Here is a 10084-nt window from a genome sequence, read left to right as displayed (position 1 = left end):
AATGTCCTCCATATGATGAAGAATGACAATGAAATAAAATATCCTTAACCTCATCCTCCGGTACACATCTTCTATAGATCATATCACTACATTTCTTGTAGAGAAGCAGTTCACCCCAAATATAATTTTTAACATCTGAAATAAATTTTTTCTTTTGTTGTCTAGAGAAATTTGGGGGAAGAACTCCACTTGCTAGATAATTAACAAAGAAAAATATCCCGAAGTTTAAGTACTCGAGATAAACACTTATTCCAGATGAAAGAAATTTTTAAAAATTTCTTTCATCTAGAATTAGTGTTCATCTGGAATAAGTACTTAAACTTTGGAATATACCAAGGTGTTTTAACACATGTCAATGCCAATAAGTGTTCATATGGAAAAATATCATTAATAGGCATATCGTTCTCTACATTCTTTTCTTCATTCTACCATACTCGAGATAAATGACCTGCCGCTACATTTTCTGCCCCTTTCTTATCTCTAATCTCCAAGTTGAATTCCTGAAGAAGTAAAATCCATCTGATAAGTCTTGGTTCAACATCCTTCTTATCCAGTAAATATCGAATGACCACATGATCAGTATAAACTATCACGTTTGAACCTACTAGATAAGATCTGAACTTATCAATTGCAAAAACTACTACTAGGAATTCCTTTTCTATAGTAGAATAGTTTACTTGAGCTGCATCAAGTGTCTTGCTTGCATAGTGAATTGCATGTAGAATCTTGTTCTTCCTTTTACCTAGAACTACTCCTACTGCAAAATCACTGGCATCACACATAATCTCAAATGGAAGCTCCCAATCTAGATTACTGGGGCTGAAATAAGGGTAGTTTTAATCTTTTTGAAAGCTTCCATACAATCATTATCAAAATAGAATTCAACATCTTTATTCAGCAAATTCGTAAGTGGCTTAGAAATTTTTGAAAAGTCTTTAATAAAACGCCTATAAAATCCAGCATGCCCCAAAAAACTCCTTACTCCTTTCACATTGATTGCCGGGGGTAACTTTTCTATTACTTCTACTTTAGCTTGATCTACTTCAATCCCATGCTCAGGTACCTTATGTCCCAAAACAATTCCTTCTTTAACCATAAAGTGACAGTTTTCCCAATTTAATACCAAGTTCACATCTTCACACCGTTGAAGAACTGTTGAGAGATTTCGTAAACAAGTATCAAAATTATTCCCATAAACTGAGAAGTCATCCATAAATACCTCCATGATTTTCTCTATTAAATCTGAGAAAATTACCATCATACACCTTTGAAAAGTAGCTGGAGCTTTACAAAGTCCAAATGACATATGACGATAGGCAAAAGTTCCAAAAGGACATGTAAAAGTAGTCTTCTCTTGATCTTGAGGGTGAATTGAAATTTGGAAAAACCCTGAATAACCATCCAAATAACAAAAATAGGAATGCTTTGCTAGCCTTTCAAGTATCTCATCAATAAATGGTAAAGGAAAATGATCCTTCCTAGTCTCTTTATTTAATTTCCTGTAGTCAATACACATTCGCCACCCTGTGACTGTCCATGTTGGAACTAATTTATTATTTTCATTCCTGATCACAGTCATCCCTCCTTTCTTTGGAACTACATGCACTGGACTCACTCATTCACTATCTGAAATAGGATAAATGATCCCGACATCCCGAAGTTTAAGTACTTCTTTCTTTACCACCTCTTTCAAATTTGGGTTCAACCTCCTTTGATGTTCAATTAAATTTTTATATCCTTCCTCAAGTAAAATTCTATGCATGCAAAGAGAAGGATTAATTCCTTTAATACCATCAATGGTGTACCTAATGACTTTTCTATGCAATCTTAACTCTTTAAGCAATCTTTGCGTTTCTAGCTCGGTTAAATTTGCATTGATTATAACTGGAAAGGTGGAATTCGGTCCAAGGAATGCATATTTGAGGTTGGGTGGCAATAGCTTTAACTCAAGCTATGGTGGCATAATTTTTGGTGAAGTTATATCTTGCTCTAACAACTTTATTGCTTCTTTTTGATATTCTTCTTCTAGATTCCCCTTGGATTTCAATACCATCCCTCTATCTTCCTTATACGTATCTTCATAAACATTCAAACATTCTACCTTTTCAAAAGGTTCATTTGAAGATGTCCCTTTGCTAAACATTTTCAATAGAGATTCACAACACCAAGGAATTAAGTTTTGGAACTCCTTTTGATTCAAAGTAATGCCTCCTTCAAACTCATTTACACATTCTTCACTTTCTCTCAGTTTATCTTCACATACACTAAGTGAGAGAGTCATTAAATTTTTTTCTGACCAATCATTAATATTTGACGTTATCCTGCAAATTATCTCATATGCTTCATCCAAACTTCTCTTCATGAAAGATCCTCCAAATGTTAAATCTAACTGGCTCTTATTTCTGAAAGAAATTCCAACATAGAATAAATGTACGATTAACCATTTCTCAATACCATGATGTGGACATGAATGTAAAAGAGATAAATATCTCTCCCAAACTTGATGTAATTCCTCCCCATCAAGTTACTTAATGTTCAGAATTTGATTTCTCAAACGTGTGGTTTTTTGTGGCGAAAAATATTTGTTCAGAAATTTTTGCTCTAACTCATCCCAAGTTCTGATACTCTGAGGTTGCAAAGTATTGAACCACTTCTTCGTAGCATCCTTAAGACTGAAAGGAAAAACTAGTAATCGAATAGCATCAGATGGAACCTCCTCATATTTCACTATATTACAATATCTATGGAACTCCATGAGATGTGAATAAGGATTCTCCATCTTTAATCCCCCAAACTGAACCTGCTGAATTTTTGAAATAAAGGATGGTTTAAGCATAAAATTTCTCGCTTGAATTTTTGGTTGAACAATTGGCCCTAATTCGAGGGCAGACTTTGGAGCTCCATAATCTTTCAAAGATCTGAATGCTATATTTGAGTTACTCTTGTTCTTCTTAATGACTTTGAGAGATTTTCCTTCTATGAAAGGTTCTATTAATTTTAGGATCAAGAGGAAGTAAATCACCTGCAAAGTTAGATTTTCGCATACAAGAACTGTTGGATCTAAATCACCTACAAAGTTAGATCTTCACATACAAGAACTGTTGGATCAAGATGCGCTAGATGGGGGGGGGGTGAATAGCGCTTGTGACTTTCACTCGTCGGATTTGTAAAATGATCAAGAATTACGCACATCAAAAATAAAAGAAAGACAACAAACACACAAGAGAACACCAAGATTTTACTTGGTTCGGAGCCTAGGGTGACTCCTACTCCAAGGCCCGCGATCGTTGATCGATTTTTATGGGCAACAACTATATCGCGCAAAGATAGTACAAATATGTATTACAATTAGTGTAGTAATAATAAAAATTCTACCGATGACATAATCGAAATCTCGGAGCTCCAGGTCGTCGGGGATTTGTAGTATCACTTCAGGACATCTTTTGGAGCAGCACGTTGTAGTAGAAGCACTTTAGAATTGATGATCTACACTGCTGCTCGAACACCCCTTTTATGCACTGCTGGAGGCGCCTCTAACACCATCCAAGGCGCCTCCAACAAGCCGAGTCAGCTGCGTGGATCAGAATGGACCTGGTCGCAACTCATCCACTTGAAGGCGCCTTCAAGCCAATCCAAGGCGCCTCCAATCTCTGGTCCAAGGTGCCTCTAGCTCCATCCGAGGTGCCTCCAGCACTGCTTCGCGACCAGCTCACATTCTGCACCCAAGGCGCCTCCAAGCTCCATGGAGGCGCCTCGGACACTGTTCATCCGAAGCTTAGCTTGTTCCTTTTGTACCTGCAAGACATGTTAGTCTCAAAACAACAACATACCCTACAAGACAAAGTTAGAATAGATATAAACAAGATAAATCAAGTGATCGACAGTCGTAAAACTGTCCGGGTCTGATTTCAGATTTCTGACCGAAAACCCTAGGTCGACCCAACGCCTACTGTTCCCTTTGCGGGGAACGCGTCCTCACCTACTCCCCTCAAGAGAGATTACCTGATGCCAGTCCGATCCTCCAGACCGACTGAACTTTCTGCTTAGGGTTACCACCCCCTAGGACCTAGGGTTACCGCCCCCTAGGGTTTTTCTCCACCTAGGGTTACCACCCCCTAGGACCTAAGGTTACCCCCCTTAGGATTTTCCTCTACCTAGGGTTACCACCCCCTAGGATTTTTCTCCACCTACGGTTACCACCCCACTTAGAATTTTCCTCCACCTAGGTTACCACCCCCTAGGACCTAGGGTTACCACCCCCTAGGGTTTTCACCTTGCCTAACTGCAGCTAGGACTTTTGCCTAAGAACACTTAGGACTCTCCATCAGACATGTTAGATCATAAATAAACTTAACTTTGATTCCTTTGCCATGATCAAAACTTGGGTTCGATCATCGGATGCTTCCTGCACCAACAATCTCCCCCTTTTTGATTATGACAACTGAAATTCAAAGTTAAGTAAAATAGATAAATAAATGATCTTCAAAGTTTAAGTAAGAAACATAAACAAGCTTAAGTAAATAAGTTTAAGTGCAAGCATAACTTAAACTGAAACATACTTAAACTTTTAACAATGTAAGACTCCCCCTTAATAAGAGCTCTTTTTAATTTAAATTTTGCGAATTGAATTTTGAATTTTTCCCTACTCTCCCCCTATGCCATATATCAAAATAAACAAGGGAGATACAAGGAACAGTGATCAATGACCTTAGCTTGTTTTTATCTTTTCAAAAATGTTTAGAATAAAGTCGTTAACACTTAGCTTTTAGGAGTTAATATTATTGCAAAACTTTTAGCTAAGTGAAACATTTAACTGTTAGAAAAAAAACTAGGTAAACTTTGAGAAATGCTTCATTTGAAAAGTTAAATTTGAAAGACTTTGTTGAAAATATTTTCTTAAATTCTTAAAGCCTTTTTAAAAGATATTTTCTTTATTTCGAAAAGCTTTTTTTTTAGAAATATTAAGTTAAAATTAAACAAGCTTTTTTGAAAAAATATTAAGTTAAAATTAAACAAGTTTTTTTTTAAAAAATACTTAGCTTAATTTTAAAAGAATCTAAAAAATATTTAGCTAAGTTTTGAAAGAAGGTAAACGATATTTAGTTTAGAAAGCTTTTTGCAAAAAGAATTGAATTTTGAAAAAAAAATTTAAAACACTTAGTTAAATTTGGAAACCTTTAAATAATATTTATCAATTTTTAAAAGAGCTAAAAACACTTAGCTTATTTTAACAAGCCTTTTGTGGGATATCTAGCTAAGATTTGAAAAATATTTGGTAAAGTAATTTGAAAATCTAGATTTTGAAAAGGCTTTGAAAAAGATTGAGTTTTAAAAAGCTTTTGAGAAAAGAAAAAAAATAAGCTTGTAAAGTTGCAACTAAGGCCATTTTCACATAAGTTCAAGAAGTCCTAAAGTCCAAGCATGAGTAACTTGAAAATTAAAATTAATCATTTAGTTCTTGGGGCCAAATGTCTAACCATTTAGCTACTAGTTGATTACCTAGAGCGCAACAACTTTCACTTGGTTAGTCAAGTTAAGTCAATTGATCCAGTTAGATCTGACTAGGTCTGGATGACTTAACTTGATTAATGTAATGTTGGTTTTTAACGCTCAGACTTACTGCGATGCACAGAAATAAGCATTCTGAAGTCTAGGCTGTACCCTATGCATCTCACACTGTTCTAAGTCCTTTAGCCACAAACAAGGTAAGCCTAATGTGTTTGTGTGATTCTCTGGCTGAAACTAGGAGAACATGATTTCTAAAGGTAAGCCCTAGGCTAAGTCACAAATTTTGAAGGTCTAATAAAATTGGGATTTTCAAAACATTATTTTTCCTAAAATTTTGAAGGATACAAGAACCAAGCTGATTAAATATAAGGAACATAAGGTCTATTCTACTAAGCACATTCCTATTTATCTTCTAAGTGCACTGAACTCAAGTTCAGGTAAGGGCTTTGTGAATATGTCAGCTAGGTTTGATTTGTACTCAACATAGTTAAGTACAATATCACCCCTAGCTACGTGATCCCTTACGGAATGATGTTTTACTTCTATATGTTTAGTTTTTGAGTGGTGAATTGGGTTTTTGGTTAGATTAATTGAACTTATGTTGTCAATTGAAATTTTAATGTTCTGATATTCTAGTTGATAATCTTTTAGTGTATGCATCGTCCATAGTAGTTGAGATGCACATTCTCCTAGGGCTATGTACTCAGCTTCAGTGGTTGATAGAGCAACACAATGTTGCTTTTTGCTTGACCAACTTACTAGGCATTGACCTAGAAATTGACAACTACCACTTGTGCTTTTTCTATCTAGCTTGCACCCGACATAGTCTGAGTCAGAATAGCCAGTTAGATCAAGGGTGCAAGTCCTAGGGTACCATAGTCCTACATTTAGGGTTCCCTTAATATACCTAAGTATTCTTTTAACATAAGTTAGATGTGACTCTTTTGCACAAAATTGATATCTTGCGCACATACCTACTACAAAAAGACAAGAAATCATGAATTTAGATAATGAACGTGCTAACATTTTCACTTAAAGACAAGAAAGCATATAAGTGAAGTTTGATGTTCTCAAGATGAATGCCACAAGAAATCAAAACAAAATGCAAGACATAAGAAAAAACAAAAAAAAAATAAAAAAAAACAAACAAAGCAATTCAAATGCATCTAATGCATCCCCCAGACTTAAACTTTTCATTGTCCCAATGAAAACTAAAAACAATGTGGAAGAGATTAAAAGTAAGAGAAGTTACCAAATGATGCATGCCAAATGCCCATGTCATTAACTTCTCCATCATGTAGTTACACTCCTCCTAATCTTTGAGTCCTATAAAAGAAGATTGACAACAAAAATTAAGTAGAGGAAACATGTTTATTATAAAGAATGAAATGAAAGTAGAAAGAACTAAAGACAAATGAAAATAAAGAAAATGAATTTGGGTTGTCTCCCAAGAAGCGCTTGTTTAAGGTCATTAGCTTGACCACCTCATTAGATTTATCGAAATCTCGCTCTTGAAGGGGTAAGATATTTCAACACCCTCCTACCAAGGGCTTTATTATGGAGGGAGCTTTCAATATAGGAATTACAAAAATGAAGTATTGCTCTCTCCATCTTCGTTTTCTTTGAAGTTCTTTCCGATGGTCGAAGACGGTTCAGATTGAGCTTCCAATCATTAGCCCAAGTGAATCTGCACATGCAAAGAAAATACAAATCTCCCATAAACATATTAGATAAGAAAGAGCTATAACCATATTAAGATAAGCAGAATAAGAAATAAAAACTGAATCACATCCAACAAAGTCAATAATATGTACCTCTATAAAATTTTCCAAAAGATCACAAGAAGTATTTACCTTGCTTTGCTGAGAGATACCTGATATTTATAAACATGTGGATCTGATTTCCTCTGAATCAAATGATGGTTCTGGCTCTGGCTCAGGTGTTGGTGATATCAAAGATGGTGATTCTTGAGACTCAACCATATCTACATGAGTCCCTACACATTGGTCCACAACATGCTCAATCCTTGCAACTCTTACAACATCTGAGGATTGTGTGGACAAAGGAGGTGATTCTTGAGATGCTGCTTCCACAACATAGCTCCCTACACATTGCTCCATATCAACATCATCAACACAAATATCAAAAAACAAACCCACATCAATATCCTCAATAGGAGAATCAACTATAGGAGGACCAATAACTTCACTTGCAGTTTTAAATTGATCTACCATATCACATTCATTATCTGAAAATTTAATGTCACTACAACACCCTATAAAATTTGGAGGTAGATCTGAAAACTTATTTACCACTGCATTATCTTCATAATCCTCATCTGAAGAGTCTTAATCTTTATACAAATTCAAAAATCTGCACTCAACCGTACCAGTGTCATAAAATTTTTTAAAGTCATAGTTCTCATTGACCCCCACTAACCTTTGTGGAAAAGGAACCCTTAGTGAAGGTCTTGGAAAAGGTACTTCTAATTTCCCATATTCCCTTTTAGCTTGTGGAGGAGATTCAACTTGCTTCTCTAGTGTTGGTATGATCAATCATTGAGGGAAAGGTGCTTGTGGCATTTGGGAACCTCCTGGAATAAAGAAACAGAGTTCATGTGGTCTTCTATTGTTCTTCTCCTCAATTCTAAACATGTCCTTCTTCAGAAGTTCTTCATGATTTTTTTCAATTCTCAACCCAACATCATCACACTTTTCACTAGATCTTGTCTGTGAAGGAGGGGGATCTTCTTTAAACCAATTTGAAACAATACTTTCAATCTTTGCCCCTAAATGTTTGAACTCCCCGTTCTGTGACTTGTGATTTTCAAAACTCATAGATGGTTGAGTTACAATTTGTTTGACAGGATCTATAGCATTTATGGCTTGCACTTCTTGAATGTTTGAGGGAGATTTCATCCAACTTATGTTCGACCATTCATGGAGGTTCAATGTCACTTGATCAATTAACATATATGCTTCATCTACACTTTTGTCCATAAAAGAACCTCCAGCTGATGAATCCAATAAACTCTTGTCTGAGAAATAAATTCTCCCATAGAATATGTGCAAAATCAACAATTTTTCAAACTCATGATGAGGGCACTATCTTTGAAGACTCTTGAATCTATCCCATGCTTCAAACAATGATTCTCCATATGCCTGAGCAAATTTGTTATGCAATTCCTCATATACACTGTTCTGCTTGGAGAAAAAAAATGATTCAGAAATTGCTTCTCCAATTGCTCCCAACTTGTGATACTTTGAGGAAGGAGAGAATATGATCAAGTCCTTGCTTTATCCTTGATACTGAAAGGAAATGCCATCAATCGAACTGCATCTACTGACACTCCTTCACATTTCACCATATCACAAATCTCTAAAAATGTTTCAAGATGTAGATAAGGACTTTTTGATACTTCTCCTCTAAATTTGTGACATTGTATCATAAAAATTAACTCTGGGTCTAGTTGGAAACTTTCTGCTTCAATTTGAGGTTGCACAATGGGAGATAAAAATCTTGCAAAAAAGGGTGTAGAAAAATTTCTCATGGACCTGCTTGACATGTTAGTGCTCATAGATATTCAAGAAAAAATTATTAGAAGAAATTTTTTTTTGAAGAATCAAAGATAAGAAATAAAATGCAATATGAGAAGCAAGAAAAACAATGCATAATTAAAATTGCAAGAAAGAAAGTGCATAATGAAAACAAGAAAGAAAAGATAAAATGAAAAAGAAAGATGTCTAGAATAATTCATATGCTAAAGATTGCAAGATATGTTTACAAAAGAAAAGAAGAAAGAAACTAGATTAAAAGATAAAATAGAGAAAAGTTAGATTAGAGTGCTAGAAATCAAGAATGCAAAGTTAGAATTAGAATTAGAATTGCAACAAAAAGAATTGTCAAGAATTAGAAAGATATGCAAATGATGAAAACAAAATTCTAAAGATTAGTTTCAATTATGCTAATGAAAAGAAAAGAAGAGTTATGTTTAGTCTAACTCAATTGATAATCTCTAATGTTATAGCGCAGTCCCCGGTAACGACGCCAAAAACTTGTTGACTCTCCGCAAGTGTATGGAAATGTCGTAAGTAATAATAAAGATATCATATCCACAGGGACTGGAATAACCACTAAAATTTATCAACGCGAATTAGCTAAACAACCAATCAATTGTTTGTCAAAAGCTAAATGCAACTATGCAAAGAAAAACATAAAGATGAAAGAATAACAAACAAGAATGAGGGCTTTGATAAAAGGGATGTTCTAGGAGTTTTGGTTTATTTGTAAGGTTCTTCAATGTAAATGATCTACCAAATCTTATTCCTCAATTGTCCATTATTTGTAGAAGGTTGCCGGTTCTCTCTTGCAATAGACAACTAGCCTAGGACTAAAATTTATACCTAAATGTGATCAATTAGGTATGAATCTATGTTGTCCTTACACGGGCTTGCCTGTCACATGCGTCCCTCGGATAATCAACATAGGATTCATCACTCCTCAACCGCATCATGATATAATATATGAACTCATACAATCTATCCTACCCCCTTGAATTACCCTATTTCACCCTCAA

General features: G+C 35.1%; 1 non-coding gene across 1 annotated transcript; it reads left to right on the top strand.

Annotated features, from left to right (window-relative positions):
* Positions 1-8595: 8595 nt before the first annotated feature.
* On the top strand, positions 8596-8700 carry LOC122035539. The gene has a single exon (XR_006127087.1). It is a non-coding gene; the product is annotated as a small nucleolar RNA R71 (small nucleolar RNA).
* The last annotated feature ends 1384 nt before the right edge of the window (positions 8701-10084 follow it).

The sequence above is a fragment of the Zingiber officinale genome, chromosome 11B (genome assembly GCF_018446385.1).
Source record: "Zingiber officinale cultivar Zhangliang chromosome 11B, Zo_v1.1, whole genome shotgun sequence".
NCBI classification, from domain to species: domain Eukaryota; kingdom Viridiplantae; phylum Streptophyta; class Magnoliopsida; order Zingiberales; family Zingiberaceae; genus Zingiber; species Zingiber officinale.
Note: the sequence above shows the minus strand (reverse complement) of the source record. Positions and strands in the feature narration are given on the sequence as shown.